Here is a 16,371-nt window from a genome sequence, read left to right on the forward strand (position 1 = left end):
AGTGTCTCTACTTCACAGCCTAGGTTTCACCATCAATGCAACAACAAAAAATCACATCCTCAGCTGCAGCAGTTTCATAATTTCCATGGTTCAGTCTTACATAATGTAACAGGCAAAGTATTCCCTACCATTAGAGGGTGATGGCATTCCAATAGCTGCTGGTTCTATTTCAGACACACTGTCTGTTACTGTTCGAACTATAATGAATATGTTGGCGATGTTGACTTTATGCATAGCAATTGCACCCGTTGGCAAGTTACATAAGCGCCTGCTACAAGAATGTCTCAAGATAGTAGGAACAAGTGTATGTTGACTGTGAGGATTTGGTGTTGGTAACTACTTGGGCCCAGTACTTTATGCTTTGATGGAACAGCAGTAATCTGTTGTTTAACAGGCCCTTTCCAGACCCCCTTTCGCAGGTGATTATAACCACATATGTCTCCTTCGTGAGGTGGGGTGACTCACCCCCACAACAGGATTGTCCAAGGCACCTGGACCCCTTCGCACCAGGGGCATTTCACAAACTGCTTGGAGCTTCAAGCTATCAGGCTAGCTCTGAAAGTGATGCTCCCACTTCTCTGGGGGAAAACAGTACTATTAAAGACAAATTGCACGACAGCCATGTTCCACATCCAAAGGCAGGGTGTGAGTCACTGTCCCCAGGTTTCTATGCTAGCTCACAAGATTTGGCTCAAGCAAATAGAACAACATTCACCTGTTTTTGGAGCACTTGCTGGGAGTGGCGAACAACTGTGCCGACCTACTCGGCAGGAAACACCACTTGGTCATGAATGGGAATGCCATCCACAAATCCTTCACTGGGTACTTCCAATGGTGGGAGAGTCCAATGATCAACCTATCTTCATCTCCCAAAAATGCTAAATGCCATAACTTAAACTCCAGCTATCCCCACCCATAGTTCATGGGCCATGCTCTATTGATGAACTGATCAGGGATATTTGCCTATGCTTTTCTGCCTCTCCCCTCATCCCATACATGGTGAGGAAGATGAAGTAGATGTCAATGACCGTCACTCTAGTCACATCACCCTGGATGAGATAGCCCTAGTATTCAATGCTCTTTAGAGATGTCAGTCAATTCTCACTGGAAACTCGCACAATACACCAGCCCTCCTCACTAAGCTGTAGAGTTGGCTCAGACACCAGGATGGAAACAGCTTAACCTAGCAATCAGGCACTCAAGGCCCTTAAGCTAGGTTATCTCAGTCTGCCAGAGTAAATAATGTTATCATGCAAGAGGTGCATTCATTGCCACATCTCCAAACAGTTAAGTCCTTTCAAATTTTCCACACAGCATATTGCGTCTTACCTTCTACACTTATACAAGGCAGGCTGTGTCGGATTGTGACAAACAATAAAAGTGTCCCCCAGTAGCTAACCATATAGCCAAAAAAGTGGCCCACATTTGCATATAAGCCACTTTTGAAGTTTGAAAAGACATGCTGTGTGGATATTCTTTAAGGTATGGGAGATTGCATGCATTTGTATTTGCTGCAGGCGATGTTTGTGGTAGTATCAGGGAAATCAACAGTAAAAATCTGCCCATCAGATTAGTAAACAGGCCCACACATTTCTAAACAAATTGTCTCTCACACTGATCTGTCAGACTAGGCCATTGGGGGTTGCCTGATTGCCCTCTAGGTCAGTCCAACCCTGAAGGCAGGCTTTGCTTACACCTCTACATGCTTAAACTTAACCACAGTGATAATATACCTTCAAAACAGTCAACAGACTTCCTTGTTTATAATACCAGTTACTTAAGCCTTCATAGAGGGTTTAAAAAGCCCACAAAGATGCACATATCTGAAACCTCACTGTAGCCCTTACCTGACTATTGGGTCCCCCTTGTGAGCCTCTACATTTATGCACACACAAGGAGATGATGGACGGAGCGCTGAAACTTTTCAGACACTCACTTCTACTCACAGATCTGGGTAAATCCATCATCATGCTTTAGCTTACTTCGCCACCTCAGTTCAGACCCAGCTATATGCAAATCATTCTTGACCCTGTGCCTCATGGGAACAGTCCAGTACGAACTGCCTAGCCAGGTCTTCCCTGAATTGGAAACAAGCATCCTGGGACCAGTTTCTGGATAACACCCTTCATCAGCCAGGCTAGCTTGAATCCAGTGGCAAAGTGAGCAAGGGACCCACGTCTGGGCATACCCTGCCAACGTAGGGCGAACAAAGCAAATACAAGGAGATGATGGACTGAGCGCTGAAGCCTCTACATTTATCATAAATACTAGGATCCGCCCTTGAGGGGTTTGGTAGGGGATTACCTAAATCTAGGGTCATGTGCATTACCAACAATGGTTGGAAGCACATAGTGTTTCTTAAATACCCCTCACACACACACACACACACCAAAAAGGGCCCTTGGGGTCTACGTGGCGTGCTAATACCTGCGAGTACGCTGGAGCACTGTTATTTGTTCACTATGTGTGGTGTAGAAATGAGTGACTGGAAGGGTCAGGGGTGAGTGAAAAAGTGAATGTTAAAAAATACCTAGCTCCCGTGGAGTAGAAACTTTAATATTCCAAGATGCCAGTATTGTTAAAAAGGTGTGAGTCGGAGGTGTATTGTTTTAATGTACAAAGCCTCCTGTGGGTTTCAACATGTTTCGAGGCGTTCTGCTTCTTCAGGCAGGTCAACAGATCCCTACCAATCTCACATAGCTCGTTTGACAGTGTCAAAAATGATGTGGTGCTATATAAACAGGTAATGAATGTTTCGTGTTAGAGACAGATTAGTCTTAATATAATACGATACCAAAAGGAAAGTCCTTAACCCCTTGGCCGCGAGGGGAATTCCCCAGCTGTGCTGGGGGGCAGGGGGTGCACACAGCGCCCCGGTGCTCCTGACAAGCTCCGCTCGTCCTGAGCCATGGTGGCCGTGTGCTCATGACAAGCTGAGCTAGCCACGACCACACCCGTTTCTTTGGAACGCTCAGCACAGCGGGGGAATTAGCCCCGCGTGCGAGCGTTGGAGCCGTTCTGATGAGCTCAGCTCGTCATGAGCATACAGCAACCGTGGCTCATGACGAACGTCAGGTATGCAATGCATTCCGTGTGCAACAGTGGTGACCTGCAAAGGAGTGATATATACAGTGCTTATTAATCATCGTTGACTTAGATGTGATCAATTAACACTGGTGCGGACCATGTAAAAAAAGAGACCATACAAGACTCACAAACATTTTACAGAAAACACACACTTTACATGAAATACTCCATAGTTGACTTTGCAGGGTCTGGAGAAACATTGTAATCCGATATGGGAAGTAAAAAATGATGCTACACAGGGATATATACTTGTATGGAAGGAGAGTGCCTCATAAGCCTTAGAAATGAGGGGCACAAGGTGCCTTTTGCACTTTGCATGTGAAAAAATAGGCATTAAAATGGTCTCCAGTCCATTGTGGATATAGACTGGATGTATCTGAAAAGTTGAGGGTCTAAAGCCGACTTCCCTATAGCGGCTTTGCTGAACTTACATGCACCAGGGTACAACCTCGTACAAACATCTCCTCCTTGCGGCTCCGTGGATACACTGAGATCGCGAGGGGCCTCTATTTATACTGGCCTTAATTGGTTAGTTTTTCCGCCGTCATCAGTCTAATTGCAGCACGTGTAGATCCGGAAGAACCGCTGCGTTCTGCCCGCTGTTGTGTATGTGTGGGTTCACACTTCCTTGGTTGACCCGGATGCGATAATAGAATGGCGTTCACTCTAGAGCGCTAAACCTGAGGGATGGTTGTGGTGTCCGTTCAAGGTTTACAATGTCCTGATTGACCCAGAAGGGAAATATAATACGGTGACTTCTTGCCACTAGAGCGCTAACCCTATTGGTTAGTGCTTGACTGTGTGTGTGACAAAGGTAGGCTCAGTTTGAAACGATTGATGAGCGAAAAAGGATATTAGCAGCCTAAAGTGTAAATATACATAGAATGAACATCAAAAAAGGGCGTAAAGTCTAGATGCACATATGATGGAAGTGAACCGCGGTCGCGTCACCTCTCGTGTAGTGGACAACAGAAGAAGAAGAAGAAGAAGAGAACCCACGTGTCTTGACGAAGAGCATGACAGGCTCACTGAACAACCAGCCTTCCACCAACCGAAGGGGGAACTAGTGGTCAACCTAATGGAGTGCAAACTCACGGCGGTTCAGACTAGAGTGCTGGAAAAAGGGCTTGGCTTCGTACCAACCAATAGGATGGATAAATTCAAGGTACATGTGGAAATGAAAGAATTCATATGCAAATTGAAACTACAGGCATTCTTCAAGGAGAAGGATACCGCCATGGAAGACTCATCTGAGGATTACAGCAAAAGTCCACCATCCCTCCACCGGACTCCACACTACCAGTTGAATTACTGGCTTTTGAGAAAGCGGTCATGGAAGAACTGGGGCAGATTTCCACACAAGTCAACACCCATTTCCAGAACACATCAAAAGTTGAGAAGGAAGCCATACAACAGCTGTCCACCAACAAGGAAATCTTAATCAAACCAGCAGATAAAGGGGGTGCAATAGTGATCCAGACAGCAGCGGCCTATGACAATGAATGTAAGAAACTTCTGGGAGACAGAAGGAACTATGAGATCCTAAACAATGATCCAAAAGAATCCTTACGCATCCGGATAACTGGGATGATGGAGGAAGCAATGGCACACAACTGGGAGTCTAAAAAGGAGGCAGAATTCTTGATTTAAGAATCCACTAGGATACCCTATTTCTACACCATCCCTAAGATACTCAAAAACTTGCATCAGCTTCCAGGCCGTCCAATAGTTTCGGGCATAGGCTCTATTCTGGAGCCTTTATCAAAATTTGCTGACGCTTTCCTCCGTCCCCTCATTAAAAAAACTGAGACATACTTAAAAGATACAAAAGCTGTTCTCCAATTGCTACAAGACATTACGTTTGATCCTAACAACCAACTGCTACTAGGCTTGACGTGGAGAGTCTCTACACGAGTTTACCCCACGACGAGACCCTAAACATAATTGAGGAGATCCTTTTCTCGACCACTTGGGATTACCAAACACCCCGTAATCTAGTAATGGAGTGCATCTCTTTGGCCCTCACTGAGAATTTCTTCTTATATGTGGACACATTTTATCTACAGAGGCATGATACCAGCATGAGGAGCACCTTTGCACTCTGCCCGGCTGGTCTCTACGTGCACCATCTTGAGACCACCAGGATCCTACATAGAGGTAACCCTTTCTGGCACAACATCAAAACCTGGAAAAGGTACATTGACGACGTGCTGATTATCTGAGAAGGAGATATACAGTCAACCGAAACCTTCATGGTTTGGCTCAACCAGCGAAAGGCTTTCCTTAAATTCACCAACACCACGTCACGTGACAATCTAGTATTTCTAGATCTAAACTTATACCCCGACAGAGGCACATTCAAGACCACCACACATTTTAAACCTACTGCCAAGAACTGTCTGTTACTATACAACAGTTTTCACCCGCGTCACCTACGTAACAAACTCCCTTACGGACAGTCTCTCCGCTTGCGGAGGAACTGCACTGAACTGGTAGACTATAAAACACAAGCCTCCGACTTGAAAACAAAACTCACTAATCGAAAATACCCCACCAAGTTAATTGACAAAGCTATGAAAAGGGCCCGCAATAACAGAGAGGCCCTCCTGGAAGAGAGAGTACAAAAAGATCAGGAAGACAGACCGATTGGTGTGACAATGTTTAACACTCATTCTAACCAAATATAAAAAATTGTGAATAAACACAGAAGAATCCTGAACTGTGGCAATCTGAATCTAGAAAAACCAATGTTCAAACACAAGAGAGGGAGAAACCTGAAGGACATGCTTGTCCATACATGACCCTACACAGGAACACCTACACCCATCCAGGGCCACCATCAGTGCGGCAACTGCACTAGAGAGGCTCAATGATGGCATACCTAAACGCCAATTCACCTGAAATGAATAGGCATGAGATACTTCCTTCTAGGATACCAGCCTCTAGTGTTATTTACAAAAACAATCATAATTCACTTTTTTAATGACACTGGACCCACCACTAATGTCTATACTTTAATTTAGCCAGCATCGATGAGGCCTCTTAATGAGCATTTTTCTTATAGAAGTTCCTGGTGAAAGTCCCCATAACCACAACTGTTTCTTTGATATTCAGGCTTTTTCATTCCTTTACCGCCCCCAAAACTATGTGCCTACTGCTCTGGAGACCATTAGTGACTATGAGACTGTACCCCGCCACACTGGGTTAACCATTTTCCTTTATTTGAGTTTATTTTACCTGCTGTACCAGACCAGACAACCCTCTCCTTAACTGCAGCCCACTACACTAGAGGTGACTCGACCACGTTTCACCTCCATCATATGCGTATCTAGACTTTGAGCCCTTTTTTTGATGTTCTTTCTAGGTATATTTACACTTTAAGCTGCTAATATCCTTTTTCCTTTTTCGCATCAATTGTTTCAAACTGAGCCTACTTTTGTCACACACACAGTCGTGCACTAACCAATAGGGTTAGCGCTCTAGTGGCAAGAAGACCAGGTCAATCAGGGCAATGTAAACCTTGAACGGACACCACAACCAACCCTCAGGTTTAGCGCCCTAGAGTTAATGCCATTCTATTATCGCATCCGGGTCAACCAAGGAAGTGTGCACCCACAGATACACGACAGTGGGCAGCACGCAACGGTTCTTCCGGGTCTACATGCGTTGCAATTAGACCTCTGACGGCGGGAAAACTAACCAATTAAGGCCAGTATAAATAGAGGCCCATCGCAGTCTCAGTGTATCTATGGAGCCGCGAGGAAGAGACGTTTGTACGAGGTAGTACCCTTGTGCATGTAAGTACGGCATAGCCGCTATAGGGAATTCGCCTTATGGACCCTCGACTTTTCAGATTTTTACATCTCGTCTATATCCACAATGGACTGGAGACCATTCTAATGCCTATTTTTCACCTGCAGAGTGCAAAAGGCACCTTGTTCCCTTTGTTTCTAAGGCTAAAGAAGCACTCTCCTTCCATATAACAAGTATGTATCCCTGTGTAGCATCGTTTTTTACTTCCCATATCTGATTACAATGTTTTTCCAGACCGTGCAAAGTCAACCATGGAGTATTTCATGTAGAGCGTGTGTTTTCTGTTAAATCTTGGTGCGTCTTGTATTGTCTCTTTTTTTTTTTACAGGACACTGCACCAGTGTTAATCGATCACATCTAAGTAAACGATGAATAATAAGCACTGTATATATCACTCCTTTGCAGGTCACCACTGTTGCATTGCATACCTGACGTTTTAAAATGCTGTGTTTCTCTTTGATTACCCTTAAGGACTTTCCTTTTGGTATCGTATTTTACTAAGACTAATCAGTCTCTAACACATAGCATTCACTACCTGTTTATATAGCACCACATAATTTTTCACATTGTCAAATGAGCTATGTGAGATCGGTAGGGATCTGTTTACCTGTCCTGAAGATGAAGCAGAACGCTTCAAAACATGTTGACACACACAGGAGGCTTTGTACATTGAAACAATACACCTCCGACCCACACCTTTTTAACAATACCGGCACCATGGAATATTAAAGTTTCTACTCCACAGGAGCTAGGTATTTTTTACCATTCACTTTTTCACTCACCCCTGACCCTTCCACTCATTCATTTCTACACCACACATAGTGAACAAATACCAGTGCTCCAACGTATTCGCAGGTAGGAGCACGCCGCATCCCATAGAGGGGCACGAAGACCCCTATGATGAAGCATGACACCCAGGGTCCTTTTGGTGTGTGAGGGGTATTTAAGAAACACTATGTGCTTCCAACCATTGTAGGTAATGCACATGACCCTTGATTTGAGTAATCACCTACCAAACCCCTCAAGGGTGGATCCTAGTGTTGATGATAATTTGCAAGGGGAGGTCGAATCCACCCGTGGTGTTCTGTGAGGACACCCCCCTCTCCACTCCCTCCTGTGTTAGTAAAAGCCTCTACTTCTGATGGATACATCTGCCAGTGGATTCCTCACCTTGTGAATATCCCCTTGCGTTAGCAACATTCGGAAATTCTTTTTTGTAGCTTCGCGCCGATGTGGACGATGTCATAGAGGCACGGCTTCGCACGCGACTTCGCTGACGTCACCGACACTACAATAGGCCCACGCCGGCGTGATGACATCAGTTCCCTTTTTTCCGCGTCGTCGATGCTAACGGTTTCGGGAAATCTCTGTAGCCTTTTAGTAACTTTGTTGCTATTTTCATCACTTTCCTGTTTCCTTGTGTCCTTCACGATGTCAACAAAGAAGACCGGTTTCAAGCCTTGCAGAGAATGTCGGAAAATGATGTCAATCACGGACCCACACGAAGATTGCATCTGGTGTCTAAGTTCGGACCATGATGTTGATGGATGTTCTTCATGTCGGAAGATGAACCCGAAGGCTCTGCGCGAGAGAGAGGCCAAACTACTGGTGGCAAAGCTGAAAGGTGACAAGGAAAGAAAGTCTTCGAGGTCTCGTTCGAGAAGGGCCAGGTCGAGGTCGAGATCAAGATCTTGGGTGGAGTCGACTTCAAAGTCATCATCAGATCATGCTTCGAAGTCAAAGAAGAAACATAAGAAAAGAAGACATGAGTCCCGAAGTCACTCCGGTAGGGATTCGAACTCGAGCTCTAAGTCACCCAAGAAGATACGTTTGAAGGTGATTCCTCCGGAGGAGGACTTGGATCCTGAAGGTGAGACTTCGCCTTCGGAGTCGCAGGTTCAGTCGCCGGCTCCGTCTCCGGTTCCATCTCCGGTTCCATCTCCGGTTCCATCTCCGGCCCGAGAGGATGAGGAAGAAGTTCCTGTGGGTGAGGATTCTGCGCCTGTGGAAGAGCCGAATTCGGAACCACCTCGAGGCCAGCCTGAGGGTTTTCAGCCACCTTTTCCGGCCCCAGGCCAAGACCCATCATCGTTTTTGAACGCAATGTATGGCGTCTTTTCAAGGGCTTGGTACCCCTCTTGCGCACCTTCGGGTCCCATGGGTCCACTAGCCTTTAATTTAGGAGTTCCTCACTTCTATGCTCCGGCTCCATTTATGCCGTACATGCCGGCTCCGACACAGCAGTGGCAATACCCGGCTCCGCCGAGGTCGTCGACGCCGATACCGACGTCGACTGCTCCGAGTCGACCTCGAGATCAACCCACTGTACCAGCGGATTCGATACTGACGTCGGTTCCGGCTCCGTCGGAGTCGTTGGTGGATCCGACGGTGTGGCGTGTGAATGTAAGGTCCAAGAGGGAGGCTCAGCGCCTCATGGAGGAGCAGAGATATACAGAGGCTCAAGCTGAAATGGAAAAAGGTGAGCTTGAGGACTGTTTCGGGGATCTGGCGGAGGCTAGTGGCCTGGAGTTTTCTCCCGAGTGGGAGTTACCTTCTGTGTCTGATGCCCCTTCAAAAGACGTTCAGCCTTATCACTTGATTATGAGGAAGGCAGCGGAACTTTTGATCAGACTCTACCTACAGTAGAATTTAAGTTAAGTCAAGTCAAGTCAAGTCAAGAGATTTATATAGCGCGCTACATACCCATAGGGTCTCAAGGCGCTTGGAGAAGGATGGGGAATTACTTCTCGAATATCCAAGTTTTAAGTTGCTTTCTGAATTCTAGGTGGTTCTGAGTAAGGCGAAGGTGAGTGGGAAGTGAGTTCCAGGTTTTAGCTGCCAGGTAGGAGAAGGATCTACCTCCCATGGTGGTTTTGTTGATGCGAGGTACAGTGGCAAGGGCTTGGTTGGAGGATCGTAGCTGGCGGGAGGGGGTGTAGAAGGACAGTCGTGTGTTGAGGCATTCGGGTCCAAGTTCGTAAAGTGCTTTGTGTGCGTGGGTTAGGAGGCGGAAAGTTATCCTCTTATTTACGGGAAGCCAGTGGAGGTTTTTCAGGTGACCAGAGATGTGTTTTTTACGCGGGATGTCTAGTATGAGCCTGGCTGAAGCGTTCTGGATGCGTTGGAGTTTTTTCTGGAGTTTTGCGGTGGTACCGGCGTATAGGGTGTTTCCGTAGTCCAGGCGGCTCGTGACCAGTGCGTGGGTGACCGTTTTTCTAGTTTCGGTGGGGATCCAGCGGAAGATTTTTTTGAGCATGCGAAGAATGTTGAAGCAAGATGATGAAACGGCGTTGACTTGTCTGGTCATCGATAGTGAGGAGTCCAGGATGACGCCCAGGTTCCGTGCGTGGTCCGTCGGGATGGGTGCTTTTCCAAGGGCCTCTGGCCACCAAGAGTCATCCCAGGCGGAGGGGGAGGTGCCTAAGATGAGGACTTCTGTTTTGTCTGAGTTCAGTTTCAGACGGCTGTGCTTCATCCACTCGGCTACTTCTTTCATTCCTTCGTGTAAGTTGGTTTTGGCGGTGTTAGGGTCTTTGGTGAGTGAGAGGATCAGTTGAGTGTCATCCGCGTAGGAGATGATGTTGAGGTTGTGTTGGCGAACGATGGCCGCAAGGGGGCTCATGTATACGTTGAAGAGGATGGGGCTGAGTGACGATCCTTGTGGCACGCCGCAGATGACTTCAGTGGCCTCTGATTTGAATGGTGGGAGGCGGACTCTCTGGGTTCTTCGGGTGAGGAACGAGGTGATCCATTCCAGTGCTTTTCCTTGGATTCCGACGTTTCTGAGGTGCTGTAAGAGGGTGCTATGACAGACTGTGTCGAAGGCAGCGGAGAGGTCGAGGAGGATGAGGGCGACTGTGTCTCCATTGTCCAGTAGAGTTCGGATGTCGTCTGTTGCTGTGATGAGGGCGGTTTCAGTGCTGTGTTTGGCTCGGAAGCCGGACTGTGAGGAGTCGAGGGATTTGTTGGTTTCGAGGAAGGTGGCGAGCTGGTTGTTGACAGCTTTCTCGACGACTTTGGCCGGGAATGGGAGAAGCGAGATGGGGCGGTAGTTTTTGAGTTCGGTGGGGTCAGCTGTGGGTTTTTTCAGAAGGGCGCTGAGTTCTGCGTGTTTCCAGCTTTCCGGGAAGGTGGCGGAGTTGAGGGAGCAGTTGATGACATCACGGAGGTGTGGTGCTATGATGGAGTCTGCTTTGTTGAAGATGTGGTGAGGGCATGGGTCAGTTGGGGATCCTGAGTGGATGGAGTTCATCAGGCGGATGGTGTCCTCAGTGGAGATTGGGTTCCAGTCATTAAGGATGTTCAAGGGGGGTGAAGGTCCTGCAGAAGGTTGGGTGGGTTGGTCTCCGGGTCGGTTGTCGAAGCTGTTGTGGATGTCTGCTATTTTGTTGTGGAAGAATGAAGCTAGGGAGTCGCAGAGGGCTTGAGAGGGGGTGATGTCGTTGGAGTTGGCTGATGGGTTGGTAAATTCTTTGACGATGTTGAATAATTCCTTGCTGTTGTGGGCGTTGTTATCTAGTCGGTCTTTGAATGCGGTTTTCTTGGCAGATCGGATTAGTTGGTGGTGTATGCGGGTGACGTTTTTGAAGGCGTATCTGGTGCTGGTGTTTGGGTCTTTTTTCCAGGCCTTCTCGAGGGAGCGGCAGAGTTTCTTGGATTTCTTAAGATCAACGTTGAACCAGGAGGCGTTTTTGCTGCCAAGTTTGATTTGACGTTTTTTCAGCGGTGCTAGGATGTCGGCGCTATTGGATAGCCATTGGGTAAGGTTAATGGCTGCTTGGTCGGGGTTTGAGGAGTGGGCGGGGGGGTTTAGAAGAAGCGATGAGGAGATCTGGTCGATGGTGATTTTGTTCCAGTTTCTTCGCAGAGTGGGTTGAGGATGGTTGTGGATTGTGGTCTTATTGTAGATAAAGTGAACGCAGCTGTGGTCCGTCCAATCTACTGACTGAGGTTCTGCATTCACCAAGTTCTGTGGTGGAACCGTTGCTCCCATTTAATGAAGTATTAACGGAGCCTATTATGGAAGTTTGGAAAAAGCCTCTAACAGCACCAGCAGTTTCCAAGGGTGTGGCAAGAAGGTACAGGGTCGCTCCTGAAGACCCTGCTTTTCTAACTTCTCATCCTTCACCTGAAAGTTTAATAATCCAGGCAGCCTGTTCCAAAAAGACTGTGGGTGCATTTCCACAAGCGCCTGGGGATAAGGATGCCAAGAAACAAGATAAGGTTGCAAAAAATACCTTTTCTTCCGCGAGTATGGCATTAAAGTCAACCAATGCCACTTGCCTTATGGGGAGATATGTGCATTCTCTCATGGATACACTAAGTCTTCTGGCACCCAAGATCCCTGTTGACAGCAGGAAGGATTTTGAGGAGGTGTTGATGGATGCACAGGCAGCGGCTCGCCAGGTGATACAAAGTGGGCTAGACACTGCGGATTCGGTGGCACGCATCATGGGTACTGCGGTTGCCACAAGAAGATCGGCTTGGCTGAAATCTTCAGATTTTTCGTCAGATGTTCAAGCTGCTTTGTTAGATCTGCCGTTTGATGGTGTTGGACTCTTTGGGGGAAAAAAGCTGATACAGCCTTCGAAAGATTTAAGGACAGTAAGGCTACTGCCAAATCTTCGGCAAGGTCATCAGTAGCAGCAGCAGAATCCCTTGTACAAGTCGTAAAGGGGTAAGCAAAGAGCTCGTCCTCGATGACGTCAAGCCTCTTCCTCCTCCACCTCCTCCAACCCCCCAGCCTCAGAAAAGCAGCCCTAGATCCGCCATTCAGGATCATGAGGGTTCGGTGGGGGGTCGGCTTATCCACTTTCTACGGGATTGGGAATCGGTTACATCAGATCTTTGGGTTCTCCATCTCGTAGAAAATGGGTATGCTCTTCCCTTTCGGGAATTCCCTCCCAATTACCCTCCTTGTCAAGGTTTTTGCACGGAGGAACACCTTTTACTTCTGCAGGAGGAAGTGCAGACACTATTAAGAAAGGGTGCGATAGAGGTGGTGCCAGAGCAGGAAAGGGGTCAGTGATGCTACTCCCAGTATTTCCTGATTCCCAAGAAGGATAGCAGACTTCATCCAATCCTGGATCTCAGGATCTTGAATCTTTATCTGAAACAAGAGAAGTTCAAGATGCTCACCCTTGCGCAGGTTCTTCAGGCGCTGCTGGAAGAAGACTGGATGGTTTCGTTCGACTTTCAGGATGCGTATTTTCACATCCCAATTCTGAAGTTGCACAGAAGTATCTCTGTTTTACGGTGGGATCGCAACATTATCAGTTTGCGGTCCTTCCTTTTGGAATTACTACTGCACCTCGAGTCTTCACCAAGGTGATGGCGGTGGTGGCTGCACATTTCAGAAGGTCGGGGATTCCAGTATTCCCCTATTTGGACGACTGGTTGATCAAGGCGGAGTCGTCAGAGAAAGAGCTCCAGCATCTGCAGGAGACAACTTAGTTGTTGTACCGATTGGGGTTTTCAATAAATGTACCCAAGTCTCACCTGGTGCCCTCCCAGCGCAACCTGTTCATAGGTGCTGTACTGGACACAACTGTATGTCATGCATTGCCTCCTCTCCAAAGGATTCGCGACATACAGGAAATGATTCCTTTATTTTACAATGGAGCGGTTGTTCCAGTCCTGAAGGTCCTGTGCCTGCTCGGTCTGATGGCTTCTTGCAATCTGTTGGTCAACCATGCACGCTGGCACATGAGGGCGGTCCAGTGGTGCCTCCGCAGGCAGTGGTATCAACACAACTGAGGATCTCCAGAGAAACTGCGGCGGTTCTATCTTGGTGGAGCGTGGAAGGCAACCTGTCTCAAAGAAAGCCTTTCTATCTGCCTCCCCCGGTGGCCACAGTGATTACGGATGCATCCACTCTAGCGTGCGGTGCTCATTTGGGGGATCTGGAGGTCAAAGGTCTTTGGTCTCCAGAGGAAAGGTTGCTTCACATCAACCTTCTAGAGTTACGGGCGATTCGTTTGGCGCTCAAGGCCTTCCTCCCTTCCCTTCGCGGTCGGTCAGTTCAAGTCCTGACGGACAACACGACCGCGATGTGGTATGTCAACAAGCAGGGAGGAGTGGGGTCGCAGTGTCTCAGCAGGGAGGCTCTGCGTCTCTGGTCCTGGGTTCAGGACCATCAGATTTGTCTGTTGGCAAATCATCTGGCCGGAGTTCTGAACCTGCGTGCAGACAGTCTCAGTTGGCAGTTCTCGGCCGACCACGAGTGGAGGCTTCACCTGGAGGTGGTTTGTCACATCTTTCGGACGTGGGGAACTCCTCAGGTGGACCTGTTTGCCACTCTAGAGAATGCTCACTGGCAGTCATTCTGCAGTCTCCAGTATCCGATGCAAGGAGCCTTGGGGGACACGTTTCAGTTGAGTTGGGAAAGTCAACTCCTTTACGCGTTTCCTCCCATACCTTTGATTCCTCGGGTTCTGAGGAAGATTCGCCAAGACCGGGCCCAAGTAATTCTGGTCACCCCGGATTGGCCAAGAAGGGTTTGGTACACGGATCTTCTCCACCTCTCCTCTCGCCCGCCGCTCCGTCTCCCGTTCAGGGCAGATCTTCTCTCCCAGATGGAGGGGCAGGTTCTACACCCCCACCTCCAGACATTACACCTTCATGCCTGGAGATCGAACGGGGCAACCTGAATTCCTTTTCTCTCCCACACGATGTGGTGGATGTCATTCTTTCGGCTAGACGTGACTCCACTAAATCCATTTATTCATACAGATGGTCTAAATTTGTCTCTTGGTGTGGGGAGAAGTCTGTTGACCCTTTGAAGGCTCGTTTGTCTGATATTTTACAATTTGCTCTTTCTTTGGCACAGCAGGGATTTGCTGTTTCCACAGTCAAGGGTTATCTTTCGGCATTTCTCTGTTTGTCGGATCAGCCGTCTCTTTTCAAGTCTCCTGTGGTTTTAAGGTTTTTGAAGGGCCTCACAAATAAGTTCCCTCCTACTCCTTTTATTGTGCCTCAATGGGATTTAAATCTTGTTTTAACCTAATTGATGGGTTCTCCCTTCGAACCCTTACACAAGTGTCCCACGAGGCTTTTGTCTTTTAAGACAGTCTTCCTGGTTGCGATCACCTCGGCAAGGAGGGTAAGTGAGCTTCAAGCTCTGAGTTCCAAGCCTCCATTCTTGACCATTCATGCTGAACGAATGGTTCTTAGGACCAGGGCGGCTTTTTTCCCTAAGGTAGTAACTCCCTTCCATCTAGGACAATCTATTACCCTTCCTACCTTTTATCCTCCCCCTCACCCTTCCAAGGAGGAGGAGAGACTACACCGTCTGGACCCTAAGAGGGCGGTGAGCTTTTATCTTGATAGGACTAGAGACTATCGAGTGGATGACCAGCTCTTCATTGGATTTGCTGGCTGCAAGAAAGGAAGAGCGGTGCACAAGCGCACTCTTTCAAGATGGATCATGTTCTGTATAAAGATCTGCTACTCTTTGGCCAGTAAGGAACCTCCAGAGGGTATAAGAGCTCACTCTACTAGAGCAAAGTCATTTACTTCTGCTTTGTCTAGGGGTGTACCTGTAGAGGATATTTGTAGTGCCGCGACTTGGACCTCCCTCCACACTTTTGCGAAGCATGACTGCTTGGATGCCGAGGTGAGGAGGGAAGGTCACTTTGTGCGCTCTGTCCTACAGGATTTTTTGGTGTAGAAGAGTGGACACACTCCTCCGGGAGTGGGGACTGCTGTGGGACTCTATTCACAAGGTGAGGAATCCACTGGCAGATGTATCTATCAGAAGAACAAGTTACTTACCTTCGGTAATGCTTTTTCTGGTAGATACAGTATCTGCCTGTGGATTCCTCACTGACTCACCCGCCTCCCCGTTGTCCACTCTTCTATACCAGAGTTACTGTAATGTGTTTACTTTATTGTCAAGGAATTGTTTATTTCAAATGTGTTATTGCATTTGTTTCACACTGTGTGTGTTACCTTGATATTTGTGTACTGTGTATACTATGTATATTTCTACTGTCATTGGTCCGTCCGGGTGCCTCGAAGGCACGGAAAAAAGGGCGGAACTGATGTCATCACGCCCGCATGGGCCTATTGTAGTGTCGGTGACGTCAGCGGAGTCGTGTGCGATACCGTGCCTCTATGACGTCGTCCACATCGGTGCGCAGCTACAAAAAAGAATTTCCGAATGTTGCTGACGCAAGGGGATATTCACAAGGTGAGGAATCCACAGGCAGATACTGTATCTACCAGAAAAAGCGTTACCGTAGGTAAGTAACTTGTTCATTTATGACAGATAACATTTCTTGTCATGGAAGGTATGTTTCTCGATCAGTCACCTCCCTCAGACGTACGTGTGAGCTCCAAGCTCTTACAGACCAGGAATTTCCTGGTTTTTTTCAGCCAGAGTCTGTAATTGAAAGAGCCCTTCACAATCTGGATGTCAAGAGAGCACTTATGTACCACATTGATAGAACTGAGCCTTTCAGAAAATCTACT

At 47.6% G+C, this 16,371-nt stretch overlaps 1 protein-coding gene across 2 annotated transcripts in view; it reads left to right on the top strand.

Annotated features, from left to right (window-relative positions):
* The window catches only part of DMXL1 (Dmx like 1), a 2,236,090-nt gene that overhangs the window by 246,693 nt on the left and 1,973,026 nt on the right, over nucleotides 1-16,371 (top strand). The window lies entirely within an intron of this gene.

Source organism: Lissotriton vulgaris, chromosome 3_1, assembly GCF_964263255.1.
Source record: "Lissotriton vulgaris chromosome 3_1, aLisVul1.2, whole genome shotgun sequence".
Taxonomy (NCBI): Eukaryota; Metazoa; Chordata; class Amphibia; order Caudata; family Salamandridae; genus Lissotriton; species Lissotriton vulgaris.